Genomic DNA, 18,731 nt, shown 5'->3' with positions numbered 1-18,731 from the left:
CTCCAACACATGGGGGGCCATCTCTGGTCTAGAACCCACACTAGTTTCATATTTTGAAGGAAATACATTCATACCCTAGAATGAAGTCACGACGTCAATGATCACATGGTGGCTTCACTCCAATTATTTTCCAGCCTGTCATCTACTATACCTGTGGGAATACCAGGTTTAGGACATCTCTTTAATGATTCAGAAACCAAGTGCTTTGTGCTGACGACATAATTATATAATAACTGTCAACATGGTCTCCACCCCTGTCAAAATAGCATGCTTTGAACCAGCTCACCCTTCACTGAGCTATAACTACAAGCTATTATGTCTGAGAGTCTCATTAATATCTCTTGGGCACAGCCCTGCAACAGCAGCTATTGCTTTCTTAAGCATGCTGTAGCCTGGGCTGCTTTGCTTCGTTCTGAACTAAAATACGCACAGCCAGCAGAAGCCCGCTAGAGACTGGGTGTGGAACATAACACAAACTATTTTCATTTATTTTTTAGGGCAATTGCCCGATCGGCCCTCCACTGCCGCTGCGCCTGAGCAGCTCACACCAGAGCCAGAGCTGCCCATGCACTTCTTTTTTTAAACCCAAAATCCAGGACTTTTGCTTTAAAATGTAATATCCCACCCTGTCCTGGATGGCCACGTAGGACCCCCAAAAGAGGACATATGTCAATCCTAGCATAGATCCCTTGTACCTTAGGACCTGATGTGATCGAATGTTTCGCCAATAAAGACCTAAACTTCCAATTGCTTGTCCTCATTGGGGCTAGGTGCGCGCAAGGTGCAGCATGATTCAAAAATGGTCCACTACGTTCAACATCTATCTAACAGCAGCAGAATGTTTACCTTTCCCTGAATGGCTTGGCAGATACTTCCATTGCCTGGTGAGGTGAGTAGGAATTGAACTGAAGAGACCTTTGCCCTGCTGTGGGGCATTCCATAATTGTGGCATCAAAGCTAAGCAGGCTAGAGTAGCCCTGTGTGCTTCATTAGAGAGGACAAGCCTCCAATTGAAGGTTGTACGTTCTAAACATGGATTAAAGATGATGAACCACAAGGGAGAGCAGAGGCCTTGAATTTGCCCAGCACCAGTTAATACTTCGACAGCAGCTACACAACTCACCTGATCTGTCCTCCTCACTATAGGAAGATGCAGAGGGGTTTTTTTAGTCGGAACTCACAGGAACTCAGTTCCGGCACCTCTCAGGTGAGCACCATTGCATTATAAGAGAACAAGGGAGGAGTTCATGGTGAGTTCCAGCACCTCATTTTCTAGAAAAATAGCACTGGGAATCATAGCTGTCAACCTTCCCTTATTTGGTGGAAAACTCCCTTATTCCAGCGCCGTCTCCCACTGTTGATATCCTGTAAATTTCCCAGATTTCAAAGGAAGCAGCTCCTCTCCCTCCCTGCCGGCCAGGGAGGCTCCTCAACTGCGTTGCTCACCAATAAGGAGTCTGAGAACGACTGGCGGGTGGAGCTTGCATACCTTGTGCCGATCAAATCGTCCGCGTTGCCTGGGCACTCACCTTTGCTCAGCGCTTCCCAGCGGAGAGGTGACAATGTGGTTTTCCTTGCCGCTGTATCCCTTTGCCGGGTTGCTGCGCTGTACGAACCACCGCTTGAGGCTTCGTTTGACTGCTGGATGGGCTTTCTGCCTTTGGGCCTTTGGCTGGGAGGGGCTCTACTCTGTGTGTGTGTTTGTGTGTGTGAGAGAGAGTGAGAGTGAGAGAGAGTGACTGTCACTTAAGCGGATAATAGGAATGCTGTAGCTTCACACACTTACCTTCACACAATGTGTAATTAGGGAAGTTTTTTACGCAGGATGTCAGTACTTTAGATTTACAAGGGGATCTGAGAGATGAATGGGAGATACGGTTTGTCAGTATTAATGGGACAGCTAAATAGAAACTTAACCCCAATAGTTAGGACCAAGATTCAAATCCTGACTGGGTAACTTTACTCACTAGTAACATTGAACCATGAGGACGAGATGGTTGGACAGTGTTCTCGAAGCTACCAGCATGAGTTTGGCCAAACTGGGGGAAGCAGTGGAAGACAGGAGTGCCTGGGACAGGTGAGGCTGCTGATCCCTTATTTTCAAATCTGAAAGTTGACAGCTATGCTGGGAATATGTCATATTGATTCGTTTCAATGGGCCTACTCTCAGTAGGTCTAATGTTGGATACAACACATTGCTTTTTTGTTGTTGCTCACATAATTGTGCTTCTGTTTATCAGAAGAGGCCAGGACTGGTGCAAAACTGCCTCTCCACCTATAACCTCAAAAAATCTTGTCCCTTGTCCCCCTGCCCTCCAAGATTTCAAGCATTGCTTAAATGAGAACGTTTTTGAATTTGTTGTATTCTGAATGCCCATCACTGCTGCACTCTCATAGTTGCTGTGTGTAGCAGCATCTTAGAGCTTCAGCTGTATTTTGGAATTTTGGGGTCCCCTGCTGCAACAAAAATCAGATTTAAGCTGGTTAACACCTTTTTCCAATGGACAAATGTATAGAAATGTGATGTAGCAACTTTTAGGGAGAGCACCAAGTGTAAAGTAAGGGCGCCATCTGCTGGTTTGAGTTTTGCTCATCCATATTTTGTTCATAATAACGCAGCATTAAATTCCCTTGTGTGCAGTGCATGGCTCATAACTGTATATGGTGTGTGCATATGTAAGTTTCTATAGTCCTCCATTCCTTCCTATGAGGGTTGCTGAAGGTTGAGGGCTTGTGCAAGTTAGCCTAGGAATGGAAGAGAGTGTCTTGTAATACTTCTCTTGGAGATGCCACAGGTCCCATAGCACAGATGTGCAATCACATCCCCACAGTAAAACTTTCAGGTTCCACTTGCTGTTGCAAGAATGGTTGTTTACCCATGCTTTAGGTTTACCAAATGGTTTAGGTTTAAGCTGTTTGACTGTTAATAAACAACAGTTCCCCCAAAGTGGAAGCATTATGCTGCTAGGATTATTTTTATCAGGTCTGGGAAATGTGGTGCCAGTTTCACAACCACAGCATGCAGAACTGCACAGCACTGAAGCTATTATCAAAGTGCTAAATGATCGGTCTGATTGTTCTATCCAGAATATGACATTACTTTGACATAGCACTCTTGAAACACCCTAAAAGAATAGGGCAGAAACTTGCTCTCTGCTTCCCTAGAGGGCAAGACTAGATTTAAGTCACAGAAAGGTAGATTTTGGTTGAATCCAGATTAAGGCTACAACCTGAGTCAACATGGCTAGAACTGAAGAGTATGTCTCCAGTCCTAAGTGTTGATATTAATATTTCCCCCTATTACAGAAGGAGCTGGTGTCTCCCCCACTCAAAAATCTACAAGTATTCCAAGGGGAACTTATTTTAAATGAAAGATCAGGAAAGATAGGGTGAAAATGAGACAAAGGTAGGCTGCTAATAGACGGTTTACTACAAAGATGGAAAAGGAAGTCTTCAGCTTTCCTGGTGTTGTTGGTTCTTTAAACTTTTTTATTAAATTCCAAGAATAAACTCCGAGAAAAGGAGCTTAAAAGGCTGGAACTTCAGCTCATTCCCGGAGATCTGACAACCCCTCAGTCCAGACACAAATGCTCCGCCTCGCCGCATCTCTAACGCCCTCGAGCTGAGCGGCTCTGGCGGAACCTTTGTCCTGCGCTCCTTTGTTTCTTTCCGGAGGCCGCTTAGCGTTGGAGCGCGTCTGGGCCCGATTGCCCCGTTGCCATGGGGATTGCCCGGAAGGAGCGTGTGCCCTCTTGAAAAAGCTCCCCTGGCTTCTTCCGGTGTTGCGAAAGCGGCGGCGAGAGGATAAGTCAGTAAAGGGGGAAAGAGGCTCCTGGGTGGCTGTCTAGGAGCCAGGCCGGGGTTTTTTTTTGGGGGGGGGATGTGGGGGTTTTTTTGGAGGGCATGCAAGCCGCGAGTGGCGTGGGCAGAAACCCCCTTGACCTGCCGCTGACTCTGTGAGCACCGCCAGCAATCCTCCTCCTCCTCTCCCTTGTTATAAGAATTCTAAGGCCTCAAATGTAGACTAAATATTCATGAATGCACACATATCTATATATATAAACCATGTGTCTGAAATAGTACGGGAGAGCAATCCTGAGGCCATTTTGACTCTCAGTGACCTCAAATACTCATCTGCAGTGAGGGAGGCAAATAGGGAAAGCCTCCCCGTTGCCTTTGCGCTTGCAAATCCTGTCTTAAGGGTGTATTTGTGTATGAATAGGGGGAGCCTGTGACCTGGATTCAGGAACTAAAGTAATTTTAATAATCACAAAAGAATGGCCAGGCTGCCCAGCTAATACAATCGGCGACCATTATCAGGTATCCTGCTAGGCAGGGTTTCTGCTGTAGACCGCCTCCAATGATAGATGTATGATGATTTTGGGGTGGTCTTTGGCTTAGGGGGTTGGGCAATGTCAAAAGTCTTTAAAGGTTCCTGGACACTTTTGTTGAGGGTCTCTCCCCTCCTTGGAAGCAGGGGAGGGGACTCTGTTGCAACAGAAAAATAAACATCTGCCTTGTTTTCCACTGGATTCTGCCTCCATCCATTCTTCTCTGGCCGATCATGGACTTAGGGGACTCTGCTACAGGGTTTCCGCTGTAGACCGCCTCCAATGATATATGGATGATGATTTTGGGGTGGTCTTTGGCTTAGGGGGTTGGGCAATGTCAAAAGTCTTTAAAGGTTCCTGCACACTTTTGTTGAGGGTCTCTCTCTCCTTGGAAGGAGGGGAGGGGACTCTGTTGCAACAGAAAAATAAACATCTGCCTTGTTTTCCACTGGATTCTGCCTCCATCCATTCTTCTCTGGCCCATCATGGACTTAGGGGACTCAGATTCCCATGGGGAGTTGGGAAGCAAAAGCCAAACCCCAATTTTTACATCACCATTACCGAAATCACACAAGTCAGTTTCCCCCTCTTTTTTCTGTGTCCCCTAACCAGCCAGCAGTTCACATCTCTTCCCCTTTCCCGCACTCCAGCTTGCCCTGGCATTATTCACTTGCCTTTAGGAGCCTCTGGAAAAACAAAGGAGGAGCTTTCCACAACAACTTTGTCTCCGTGCCCTTTTTTAAAATTATGAAGCACTTGTTTAGCGAATGGCTGTGGGGCAAGTCTTGCCAGGCCACCAGAAAAGTGTTCGTGGTGCTAGGTGTTTTCTTAGCACCAAGCTCTAATGGAAATGCTGGTGATGCTTCAAATGCGAGAGGAAAAACCGCAAGCCCCACATCCTGGATCCCTCCCTCCGGTTTTGGACAAACTGTGACACCCCACCCCCATCAACAGTCTTTGAATACAGTAGTTTCCAATGACAAGACAGGATCAGGCCCTATGTAATTTGAGCTGAGTACTTTGAGAGCGTTTCCTTCCCCTCCTAATCAAAGCTGCATTCTGCATATCAGAACTGAAGACAGAGCCCCCACAAATCTCTGGTAGTCTTTGTAGCTCTTTTCAGAAATGTAACGCTGTACTGTAGAATTCTCAGACTGATTTTATGATGATACTTTTGAAATGTGAGAGTATGGTAGGCCTTCAAGCTAGGAGACACCTTGATTTTGAGGGAAATAAAAAGACTTTGTTTTTCTATCTTCTCCATACTTTTTGTCCTGTTATATCTTCTAACATCCCGGCAGTGAGTGTGGTTTTTGAATAGAATTTGATATACTTTAATACTTAGTAAATGATAAAAAAAATCAACAATTCTGTGGGCAATTCCAACTGGTTAGGTTGATACTGTTCTTTAAACCGCCCTGAAAGCCCTGGCTATAGGATGGTATATAAACTCAATTAATAGTAGTAGTAGTAGTAGTAGTAGTAGTAGTAATAAAGGTAAAGGGACTCCTGACCATTAGGTCCAGTCGTGACCGATGCGGTGCTCATCTCGCTTTATTGGCCGAGGGAGCCAGCATACAGCTTCCATGTCATGTGGCCAGCATGACAAAGTTGCCTCTGACGAACCAGAGCAGGGCACAAAAACACCGTTTACCTTCCCGCCGGAGCGGTACCTATTTATCTACTTTCACTTTGACGTCCTTTCGAACTGCTAGGTGGGCAGGAGCAGGGACCGAGCAACGGGAGCTCACCCCGTCATGAGGATTCGAACTGCGACCTTCTGATCGGCAAGTCCTAGGCTATGTGGTTTAACCCACAGCGCCACCCTTCAGACCAAAAGGAGAACTGCACAAAATTGTTCTGGTACAAAGTACTATAGGATTGCCTGAACTAATTGTGTGTGCTTCTTTCAGACTTCATCCTGTAGTAATAATACAACCAACTAATTTCACAGAGTTGTTGTGAGAATAAAAATTGGGTGGCGAGAGAACCATTATACCACCTTGAGCTCTTCAAAGGACAGGTGGGATATACGGTAAATGTAATACATGGAAGTAATTAAATAATACCAAAATATCAGTGACCAACTGTGGACCTGATTTATGCTTTCAGGCTGCTAAGATGTCAAGCCAAAAGAAGTGTCCAGACTGTGGCTCCTTGGAAATTGTAGAGGACTCTCATTATGCTCAGAACCAGCTGGTGTGCGCAGACTGTGGCTTCATTCTGACTGAAGGGCTTCTCACAACCACATATGCTGATGAAGAACATTTACAAGGTGAGGCTAAGAATAGCAAAATAGCTCAAAACTCTTTGTATCTTACAAAGACATAGGATTTGAGATACGACTTGCAAGCAGTTCTCAAATATAGACAGGCCCTACACCATTCAACAGTTTAAAAATGGGTGCATGTTTGAGAGCTTGGACCAAAGTTTGGCTGATATCTGTGTTTTTATCTCGTAGAAGTCACATATTCATGGAGTACTGGCCAGAATGAGCAAACGAGCCGTTGTGTACAGCGAGGTACGTATTCTGCATTACTCTGTTGATGCTTTGTGGAAATTAATGTGTCTGTCATCCACAAGAGCTGCATTGTTTCACTTTCTAAAAGCAAAGAGAAATTTGCATTTTTAAAACAGTCTTACCTATTTGCTGTGGGACCAACATCAAAACAACCTATTTTAGAATTTTAGAGGTACATAGAGTCCACAGTTCAGTTTGATTGCCTGATCAAATCCCACCTGAATCATTGACAGACTGGTTAACCATGGACCAGTCTGTTTCCATTACCATTAAATGGTCATTATAATTGTGTGTACAGCTGCAAAAAATAAAAATCAGTACATAACTAAAAGCCAAATTAAAATCAAATATGAAGTTGAAACAGCAATACTAACAGCCATTCTCAATTAGAGCCCCCAAAGACTTTCATTGGAAAAAGTTCTCCATAATATAAAAAAAAAGCCAAAGTAGGCTTGGTTTGGACACTCCAGTTACACTACCACAATTGAAAATACGTTGTCCATGATTGCCACCCATCTAACCTCTGAAAGTGGGAGCATGTGAAACAGAGCCTCCACAGATTATCTTAGTATATGGGCAGCTTCATACAGGCAGAGACCTACCCTGCGGTTAGATTTGTCACTGATAAATGTGTATGTGGAAACATTTCTTAAGTACTGCTGTGGTATTTTCCCCCACAGGAGTCAAACGTGTTCGGGATCTCTGCAAAGTTCTGCGGCTTCCTTCTCTGTTTGAAGATACAGCCTTGTCCTATTACCAGCAGGCAATCAAACGTCCCTGCTTCAGTTTAGTCAGCTTGGAGAAGAAGGAGATGCTTGTGGGCTGTTGCGTCTTTTGACCTGCCGCCAGCACAACTGGCCCCTGACCATGGGCACAGTCTGCCTGCTACTCTATGGAGACAAGGAGTTGTTTGCAAAGACCTATCTACGCTTCCTGAAGGAACTGGCACTGGATGTGCCTACTCTCAGCTTGATGGATATGGTGAAAACCCACCTAAACGGGTATGTTGAAGTTCTTATGCCCTTTCCTTGACAATACTTCTCAAAGTTGGTGTGCAATTTCCATATTTCAGAGACAGAATTTACAAGTATCATACGGACTGTGTGGTATATTGATTGGAAGGCTGATGAAACAGCAAGCTTCTTAAAGTTCAGCAGGGATCGATGTGGTCAGTGCTTGGATGTAGGAACCCTGTGTGTGCTGTGTGCTTCCATCATGGAAGAAATGGGTATTTTCATATGTGCATGTATACTCCAACTCCCTGATTTCTGAGATTTCATCTGAGGCACTTCAGGCAGGTCCAGGCTTTTCTCTTTAGCCACAGGGGCAGCAAACTTCCCTTTTTAAACAAATAATTCTCAGAATTGTGAATTCTGCTCCTGCTACCAATCCCGTGATTGCTTGGAAATCCTTCCTATTATTATTAAGGGCAAGAAGCCAACAAACAGAATTTTGTTGAGCACAAGTTAGGAAGAGTGTAAATTCAGCCCTGTCCAAATAGTGCTGGTTAATGGAAGATGCTTTCCTTTTTGATTCAAGCTGCTCAGCTTGCCTTTTTGGTGTCCTTGGAAAATGCAGGGCCTTCTGCCCTTTGCCCTTTTACAGAATGCTTCTTTTTGCTCATGTCCCTCTTTCACCTATTTGTCTTCTCCATCCTGCCACATCTCCCAACCCAAGGCAGTCTATCTAAATGGCTTGTTTGATTTTCATCTTTCGAGCTTCAAGATTTTCCAGAATTCAGCCAGCGTCCCGACTAAGTTTGTGGAAGAAAAGGAGCAGCTGGTGGCAAGGACTATCCAGATGGTGGAACTTGCCAGCGACACGTGGCTGGGGACCGGCCGGCACCCCACCCCCCTAGTGACAGCAGCAGCCTTCCTGGCTTGGCAGTCTCTCCGGCCTGTCGATCGCCTCACTTGCACCCTTTCTCAGTTCTGTAAGCTTGCTGGTATGGAGGCTCCCCGGCCAGCCCACCAGAGACTGAGGGAGCTGCATAACATCCTCCTGCAAATGGCTTCTCAGCTGGGCTGGTTACGAGTGCTGAAAGTGGACCGTCGGAGTGTGGCAAAGTACATCGGTGACCTTCTGCGGCACCGCCGTGTGCTTCTTCAGGCTGCCTTCCGCATTGTGGATACTACGGAAGACCGTGACCTAGAAGACTCAGCAGCTGCGCCGCTGCAGCTAATCGATGAGAGCGCTGCAACAGTAGAAGAGGCCTCCCTTTCAGGAGAGAAGCAGAAGTTCAGCAAGCGGAAACCTTTGCTCCCACCCTGCGTCTTGAACCCCGCAAAGAGGCTACGAACTCCTCAGCTAAGCCTTGAAGATTCTGCTATCACTGGGGATGAGCCCATTTTAGACAGTGAGATAGAGCAGTCTATCCGGACTCTAGAAGAAAAGGAGATGTTTAGCAGGGCTCAAGCGTGCCTGTGAACTCAAAGCTGCAAGTGATTCAGACAGGCTTGCAAGCAATAGCCTTCTGATACATATTATCTCTAGGAGGCTTAGTTTGGTAAGAATAGAGCAGTGTTTTTCAACCTTTTTTGGGCAAAGGCACACTTGTTTCATGAAAAAAATCACGAGGCACACCACCACTGTGTGCGGAGAGGGAGATGTCAGAGCCCCGCTGCTCTCTATGGGGAATCGGATGAGAGCGGACCGCCTGTCCGCTCTCATCCGATCCCATCCGATCTGATCCCCACCCAGGATGGATGGAAAATAGGGTGGACACAGTCCGGCGCCCGCCTAGTGGGCGAAAATTTGACTTTTTAAAAAAATCTTTCGAATTTTTCAATTTTTCCCACGGCACACCAGGCAACATCTCACGGCACATTAGTGTGCCGCGGAACAGTGGTTGAAAAACACTGGAATAGAGTATACACTTCCAGAGTTAATGCTAAATACATTACTTCTGGTAAATGAGCCATCATAACCACTAGAGGATTGTGAAAATTTGTGTCCTGGGCTTTTTAGACTTGTCTACCTATGTACTGTCTGAAGCAAAGGGATTCATTGGTTGCCAGATGTGATTCCCGCCCCCTGCCCCCCCCCCCAGCTCTCCTGTCCCACTAAGAATCTCCCGCATCCTTCAGGCATGGCTCCTTCCACCCTGCTGTGGTAATAATTAAAGACAGGTTTGGGTGGCTTGGATAACTTTGGTTACTGGTAGGGACCACTAGTAACTAGTTGGCGAGGTTGATTATTTTCCTTCAACTCTGACAAGAGGTATAGGAAGTGGCCACATTGCAGTGGTTTGCATGCTGTTTAGGACAACTTTTGGTGTAAAGATTGGCAGGCTTCCATGCGTATCTCTGGGTGAGAAGTAGTATCCACTCTTGAAGGGTTGGGTGGAGTCAGTCAGCCAGCCTGAGCAACAAATACCTCTTTGAGTTGGCGTTTGACTTGAATGAGTGTTTGTCTGGTCTACTTATGGTCCTCATAGTTAGGCATGAGAGAGTGGAAGAGAAGTGTAAAAATCTAATTGCAAGTTGTTTCAGACATTCATGCTTTAAACCTAGATCCAGAAGAAAAAGTTGTGGCTTTGCAAGCATCTCTTTATAGAACATGGTATGGTGGTTCCTGAACATGATGCCCGTGTCACTAGATAGGTGGTGAGTCAGTCACCCTGATTAATGGAGCTGCTTAGTTAATTTTTGTCCCTACATGCACACGGTGAGGGGAGAGCGAGCGAGCGAGCGAGGGGCCTCCCGTGGAGCTCCCGCTGCCAGGGGCAGTCTACCTGCTGGGGCACGGGGCACATGCAGGGAGGGAGGGAGGGGGCTGGTGCCAGGCGCTGCCCAGAGAGGCCTCCTAAATATGACCCGTTGCATCTGATTTTTGCTCCTTCTTTATTTAGGGAGTCATAGCAGGACTTCTGAAGAAATGCGGATAAGGGCATGCTTTAACTTCAAAGGGAGAGAGGAAATACGCCAGAGTGTTGTGGTCATTGTAGGATTAGCCAGGTTCATTACTTTGTCCAGTTCCAGTTGCTGCATTTTAAGGAGGAGATAGACAAACTAGAGGAGGAATCTTTCTGGCTGGGGGGGGGGGACTTTGATGTGTGGGTGGGGCAACTAGCAAGTAAATCACATTCTGCCATTGTGACATCAAAATGTTGGCAAGTGGGTTGCCTTGACTACCTGCCAACATAAATTGTGTAGGGTTCCATGTTGGGGTTCCAGAGTGCAAGAGGCTTTGGCAGTGTTAAGCCTTGTAAGCCTCCCTGCATTCCTCCTTTCCGAGATCAAAGGAGATCAGAGATCAAAAGGAGCTTCACGGAATTGCTTTCAAAGCCTTTTGCAAGCCTTCAATGAGCTGCAGCTTGGACAGCAGGAGCGATGGTTGAATGGGAGCCTACTTTAATGGCATCCCTTATTGGGCAGGTGAGCGTGGCTTCTCCAGATTGGCCTCGTGGGCAAATGGGACTGGTGGGTCACGTTTGGTCTGTGAGCCGGAGGTTGTGCACCCCTGAACTATAGCATATTCCAAAGATGGTGAGGAGTCTGGAAACCAAGTCCGATGAGGAACAGTTGAAAAAGCTGGGCATGGTTATCTTGGAGAAGGAAAGGAAAGGAAAGGAAAGGAGGCAGGAGAATAGTTCTCAAAGAACTGAAAGACTGTGATGCAGAAGGTGGAGCAGATTTGTTCTATGTTACTCCAGATGACAGATGTACCGTATTTTTTGTCCTATAAGGCGCACCGGCCCATAGGACGCACCTCATTTTTTGGGGGGAAAATGAATTTTAAAAAAATTATTTCCCCCCCCCAGCCCTGGCTGCCGCCCCAAGCCTTGCGCTCACCTGCCCGAAGCAGGGGAAGCCCTCCGGAGGGCTCCCCGTGCTTCGGGGTGACAGGCTGCCGCCCCAAGCCTCGCGCACCCGGCGGGACCTCCTGCCGGGCGCGCGAGGCTTGCAGAAACTCGCCCAAAGCAAGGGGAGCCCTCCGAAGGGCTCCCCGTGCTTCGGGCGACGGGCTGCCGCCCCAAGCCTCGCGCACCCGGTGGGACCTCCTGCCAGGCGCGCAAGGCTTGCGGACACTCACGGGGGCTGCAGGCTGCTGCCCGCAAGCCTTGTGAGCCCGCGGGTACTCCCACCGGGCTTGCAAGGCTTGCGGATAGCTTCCTGAAGCCTGGAGAGTGAGAGGGGTCGGTGCGCACTGATGCCTCTCGCTCTCCAGGCTTCAGCGAAAGTTGTCAAGGCGAGTAGCTGATACGAATTTAGTTAATTCCTTTATAGGGCCTCCTAAACTAGGGTCCATCTCCCAATCATGAATCCCCTAAACGTTGGCATCTTTGTCTTCTCCTTAAATCTTGGTTTGCAAGAATTTCTTTTTCTAAGATGTGTGCTGCAACACATGCATTATTTTAAAACAAAATATGCTTGCTTCAGAACAGTTTGTTTTATATTTGTACAAATTATTCAGTAGGTTAATTGACTAAAACTCATGATCAGTTAAGTTTTCTTCAATAGGTTGATAGCTCTTGGGATTTCACACCTACCCAGTTATGCTTCACATTGTGCCATTTTATGTATAAGGTTTAAACCAGTGAGTAAGAATTTAAAAAAAAAAAAAATTAGCCACATTGTGCTATTCAAGCAATTTATCTAGTACTGTCAGGTGAGCTGTTGGGGACATAGCTCTATTGGCCAGCAATGATATTTGAGTTTCACATCTGAAGAGCAACAGATTCAAATATAAATACTGATAAAATAAATAATGTGCTATAGTAATTTTCCACTGATGCCTGCTTCCATAGCTATTGTAGAACAAACCCTGCCATTAAAATGTGTATGTGCACCTTGATTCTTGGCTATCTGTGTTAAGAGTACAAAAAGCAACATTTCGTAAGAATGCATAATACCCTTCTGTTTGGCAAACATATGTTTAGACTGAGCTAAACATCCTAGTTTTTAAAACTGTAAGTCACAGTGTATTACAAAAACAGTGTTTGTAAAGAACTCTTTTAAAAGTGTCTTACTGTGAATAATGGCAGCTCTCATACTCAAATATTTAACGTAACAAATCCAGCAGGCTTACCAAGTTTACTTTGGCAGTCTTGACTGCTTTATACAGGCATGATAAGTATTCAAATCATTTTAGAAACAAATGTCTTGTTCATAACACTTTATTGTTAGAATAAACAGCACAAGTCAGAGTTGAAGCACTTTATTAGTTTTACAGATGAAAATTGGGGCTTCAAGGTTTATGGCGGAATCTATCAATTAAGAGGTAGCTCACTAATCAACACCACACCCTTAACATGTGGACAGACAATGCAAAGATGCAATTCAGACCAGTTAATATTTTTTCGTCTGAAGGCAGGGAGATCTGAAATTTGGATGAAACTGTTGCCAGATCTCAAGACTGGATGCTTATTTGTAAAACAGAAACACTTCCCTGTACTGAAAGAATTAGATGTCAATGAGATTATTTCTGTCAGGCCTTTTCCCTGATGTGGTAGTACTGTGTGTGCTTTTTGTTTTTGTTTTTTAAGGGTAATCTTTTAGCCATGCAATAACTTCCTGTAGTTTGTCTAGAAATAGTTTCACCGTGCTATCCGCTGTTTTAGGAAATTGGGCCAAATGATGAGCTTTCAAAATGTGAATATAGAAAATCGCTCACTTGTGTTCTAGTGCTTTCCCCTCCTCTAGTTCTTCTCTTTTGTTTCCTTTTCTGTTTTGATATGTATGCTTTTAAGGCATGCAATTTTCTGAAAATATTGTCGGAAAATTCAATATTTTGGGAGAAATTACATGCTTTTGTACATAAGCTGCTGTTTCTGTTCTAAAACTTTCCTGGTAATGACTTTCTCATTTTCTCTCTTTCTAGCTCTGTATCCTCTGCTGTATCCCGCTCCGTTCAAGACTGTTCGGCAGAATTTGTCTTGGTTCATGTGGTGCCTTTCAGGGAGTAAGAAGGTTAGACACACTAAGATGGCTTGCATCTTGGGTTTTAGTGCAGAAACAGTCTATTCTACAGAGTTCCTCTGACTGTTGATACCTTTTATGCAGATGTCTTCATGGCATAACCTTAAATGGAGAGGTAGCTGTTTGGCAATGGACAAGGTCATGCTGTGGAGCTGTTCTACCATAACTCATGAACTAGTAAGGCCTGCTGATATTGCATGATACCAGAGCGTAACAGCACAGGTCAGGTGGAGCTGTTAAGCGATCATGGGACTCGGCTTAGTAGCAGAGCCTTTCCTGTGTCTTCCTGCAAAATTATATGAATATTTGGGGGAACCCATTGCCCTGGACAATGGATAAATTTACAGTACAAAATTAACCCTTTCCTGGCATGGTTCTCATTGATCCTCTGGGGGGAGGCCCCAGAAAGCAATTCTGGAGAAACACTTGTTTTGTTTGCTTATAATTATTACATGATTATAATCCCCTTTATTGAAATTGCTGGCTAAATGCCACTAATATCAGTCTACAGACCTATCTGGCATTTTGCTTACATGGAGAACCTGACTCTGTTTAGCTTGAACTGAAAATTAACTATTTTATACGTAACAGAATCTGAGACCTTGTGGGAAAAGGGTGGGTAGGAAATATTTAAGCCCCTGATGCTGAACCTTTGCTGTTCTTTATTTGTACAGATGGTACAGGCATCACTCCAAACCAGGAAAGAAGGAAAAAGAGAGAGGTGAGATTGAGGTGGATATCCAATTCATGAGGAGCAACATGACAGCCAGCATGTTTGATCTGCCCATGAAAGATAAGTCACGGAGACCATTTGGCAAGCTGAAAGACAAGCTAAAGGGGAAACGAGGCAATGGATTGCCAGACACAGCTTCAGCTATGGTTCCTAGCATTAGTCATTCTCCGGCTGACAGTGAGGAAGAGTCAAATGAGAAAGAAAAGAAAAAATCAAAGTTCAAGACCTTATTCTCCAAACGTGGTTTACAGAAAAGCAACCTCTCTCAGTCCATGTCTGTGTTACCTTCTCTCCAACCGGTTACAGAGAGAGTTCGACTTAATCCCAGTGACTTTTCATCGCGATGGAGTGATAGTGATGATGACACTTTAACTCCTGTTTCAGAGAGTAAGTATTGTCTATTGAAAAGAGAATATATTTCTCATATGTTTTAACAGTTGTGTAGTTTACAAAGTGTGCTAAGTAGTAAAATGTGCCATTTCTTCATAATAGTTAAAGCCGGACTTCTTGTATTATTTAAAGACAGTGCTTGGAAGCTGTGAAGTGTCTTCATGATTGTGCCTAATAGTTGTAAATGAGTGGGATGCAGGTGGGTCTCAGTGTACTGCTGTTGTTAAGAGCCATCAGTTGATCTAGGGCTGGATTAGGTATTAGTATTTTCAGTAGTATTGGGACTTGTGCTTTCACTATTCTGATGCTGATTTCTTTCTTTTCAGAACCCTCCACAAATGAGGGTCACAGAAGAGGTCATAGCTCAGATAAGAGCAGCACTGCGGACCTCCGAATCACAAAGGCATCCTTGAACCCTTTTAATGAAAACATCTCAGCAGAAGAGAAGCCAGAAAAAAACTCAGCTTCTGTGAAACCATCTCAGACCAAACGCGTCAGGCCAAGGTTAGTCTTGAGAAATGAATTTTGAGATCTTGACATGCTTTAAGGCTATTGCTACCCAGTGGTTTTCATTGTATGTCATATGTCAGGGAACTGCCATCGGAGGGACAGGTGGTGGAAGGGCTCACAGAGGTTGGGAGGGAGTCAGCAGCGAAAGCAGGGACCAGCAGGGGGAGAGATGGGTCTCTGGAGGAAGGTCTCATGAATGCGGAGAGAGACGCAGCAGCTAAAGCAGGAACTAGCAGGGAAGAGGGAGGGATCAGGGACACGTCCAGCGAGAACAGCGGGGAGGTGTCAGAAGCTCCCATAGGGAGACCCATTCTTCGCCGGAAGCTGCCACGTCGTGAGTCCAGAAGACGCGTTTCCGTTAAGGAGCTTCTTTGCTGGAAGCGCTTCCGCAAACAACCACTGTCGGAATCTACGAGTGACTAGGGCAGACATGTTTGAGGAGCTCTGTCACACACAGAGGTTTGTGGAGTGGCACAAACTCTGAGGGAGCACGATTTTACGCACAAGCAGCTAATCATCCCATCACATCATAGAAAATATTTACAGGCTGAGTAAGAACTTTCCTCCTGATAGGGCAGGCATGCCCTGTGTAGGTTTCAGTTGATTAGTAACTCTGCAGGTACCGTATTTTTTGCACCAAAACACTCACTTTTTTCCTCCTAGAAAGTAAGGGGAAATGTCTGTGCGTGTTATGGAGCGAATGCCTGCGGGTGACGGCGGTGGGCGGGGGGGGGATCTGCTGCAGTCGTGAGCAGAGGATCCATAGTTCCCCTTCCTTTCCTTCTCCGTGGTTACAAAGCATGGATCCACATGGATCCTCAGGATTTTTGCATTGGGCTACTCCAAACTCACTGTCAGATCACATGTCTGTGGCCACAGCATGAACACACAAAAATCATATATCTACTATTTCGTTTAGAATATTTTTTTTCTTGTTTTCCTCCTCTAAAAACTATGTGCGCGTTATGGTCTGGTGCGTGTTATAGTGCGAAAAATACGGTAATTTGTAGGGTTTCTGTCTCTAGCCTTCTTGAAAGGAGAGAAATGACAATGCATGCTGCCTTCAGAACAAAGATGATCCACTTTCTTGCGAGGGGAGGGCAAAGAGAGCGAGCCAGTCCCTCTTCTGCCTCCAGGATGGAATGATGTCTAGCAGAGAATGTAATCCCCTTTATTGAAGCACACTTCCAAGGACTTAACTGAGAACCATGAAGCTCTAGACAAAAGTCTGTAAATATGTGACACATGACACACTTAATCTAGCTTTGAGGTCCTGTGACAGAAAAGGTGAAATAGAAATATAGGTAACTCGCAATGCTTATTTTACCTACGTGATTGCTGATTTGGGCCGGGGGGTGGGGTGGAGCAGAACAAACAAACAAATGGAGAGTGGAGGAAACATTACAGAGCAGCATGCTAGAGCCCTCGTGCTGCCTGCTGAGAACCAGGTAAGCGAGACACCTGGTTCTGAGGGTTCCTGGCTCTACGCGATTTTGCTTTTATGTGCAATGGCCAGGAATGTAACCACTGCATAAGATGCGAGGTAGCTGTAATTATATCTTCTGTTAGTGCAGGCATAGGCAAATGGCTCTCTAGATGTTTTCGGCTGACAGCTCCCATCATTCCTAGCTAACAGGACCAGTGGTGAGGGATGATGGGAGTTGTATTCCCAAAACATCTGGAGGGCTGTTTGCCTATGCCTGTGTTAGTATGTCTGTGAATATTCACTTGGATGAGAAAACAAACTTTTTCTAGACATCTTGGGAACATGCCCAACATACTGGTAGCATGCCGGCTACCAGTTTCTTATCACAGATCTGTAAAGGCCCCCTGTTCCAGGAGTGACGTCCTTAGCATTTTAGAAATCTTTGCATGATGCTTCCAAAGTAACTATTTCTGAGACTCATGTGGTAATATGGATAAATTATTTCATAACAGCATGTTCTCCTTTTAAAATAGGCTATTTCTTCTCTTCTCTTCCTCTTCCCCTTTACTTTTTCTTTTCTTTTTCGAAAATGGACTTTGCTGGCTAAATGCCACTAATATCAGTCTACAGACCTATCTGGCATTTTGCTTACATGGAGAACCTGACTCTGTTTAGCTTGAACTGAAAATTAACTATTTTATACGTAACACACCCTGAGGCCTTGTGGGAAAAGGGTGGGTAGGAAATATTTAAGCCCCTGATGCTGAACCTTTGCTGTTCTTTATTTATACAGACGGTACAAGCTTCACTTCAAACCCACCACCCTTTCTGTTATTCCAGAAGTGGGTTCAGATGATGAGCAGCTAGGTGATTATTCCCAGGGTACTGAAAAGAATGCAGTTTCTGGAGATTTGTCCAGGAGTGGAGATGGTTCCACAGAGTTACGGTCCTCCATTGAGGGGGGAGAGCTGACAGCAAATAAAAAGGCGACTGGTGAAAGGCAGACTGAAACACATCCTGCTAAGCTCAGGTGAGAGGAATTGGGGGGGGGAGCAAAGATAAAGGCTCAAGTGCTATACTGTGCATGGCTTTGATTCTTCCCTCCCCTTTTTAACGCAGTAAGGGATTTTGTGTCCTATGGACAGGTGAAAATCTTTCCCTGTTGATCTGTATCTATTTCTTGTAGCAGTGTCAATGAAGGAATAAAACTGAGCAAAGGTTTGTTTTGCTTCGGCAGTAATCAGACTCTATTTTCACATTGTTGTAACATGACAATAAAGGTATCATAAACAGGAATCAGCACTTCATATTATACCTTTAATTTTACTTTATTTTTTAAACCCACTGTCCTGTTAAAATACTAAATATAGTTTTCATGTTCTGCCAAAATAAGTGAAAGCAGCAATTGGATAAATGCTTAACTTTTTTTAAAAGCGGTGTTAGTTGTGATCATAAGTGCAGTGCAATTTACTGCGGCACAGGTTTTGTGTTACCTAGATTTCTGAAGTGTTCCACGGGTGTAATTTAACTAAAAAAGAAATCAAGGCAAACTTTTGCAATAAACTTTGTTGAAAACTCTATTTTTCACACTTGCTAAACATCTGGTCCTTGAAGGGATATAAATAAATAAATAGGTAAGTAAAACTTTTCATTTGAGAGCTTCTTAATCAGTCTTGAAGTGTAGAGAGGAGGGCAGAATAAATCTTCTGTTTTAACAGTAAATATAAAATCTAAACTTGCACTAATAGAGGTATGTAGAAGAGGAAAATGTACTTTATTCTTTTTAGAAGCCAAAGCAGGAACATGCGTGCATGCAGTGCTTCATGCAAGACTAAAAGTAAAGGTAAAGGGACCCCTGACCATTAGGTCCAGTTGTGGCCGACTCTGGGGTTGCGGTGCT

General features: G+C 44.9%; 1 pseudogene across 1 annotated transcript; it reads left to right on the top strand.

The window, feature by feature from the left end:
* The first annotated feature begins 1,849 nt into the window (after positions 1–1,849).
* Positions 1,850–17,830, top strand: LOC309519489 (transcription factor IIIB 50 kDa subunit-like; annotated as a pseudogene). Its single transcript has 9 exons — positions 1,850–2,077; positions 6,444–6,606; positions 6,793–6,852; positions 7,533–7,853; positions 8,571–9,358; positions 13,675–13,763; positions 14,447–14,892; positions 15,222–15,399; positions 17,625–17,830. The product of its transcript is annotated as a transcription factor IIIB 50 kDa subunit-like (transcript).
* Positions 17,831–18,731: the final 901 nt, after the last annotated feature.

Source organism: Podarcis vaucheri (genome assembly GCF_965113315.1).
Source record: "Podarcis vaucheri genome assembly, chromosome: 15".
Classification (NCBI taxonomy): domain Eukaryota; kingdom Metazoa; phylum Chordata; class Lepidosauria; order Squamata; family Lacertidae; genus Podarcis; species Podarcis vaucheri.
The sequence above is the reverse complement of the archived record's forward strand: the minus strand, read 5'-3'. Positions and strand labels throughout refer to the sequence as shown.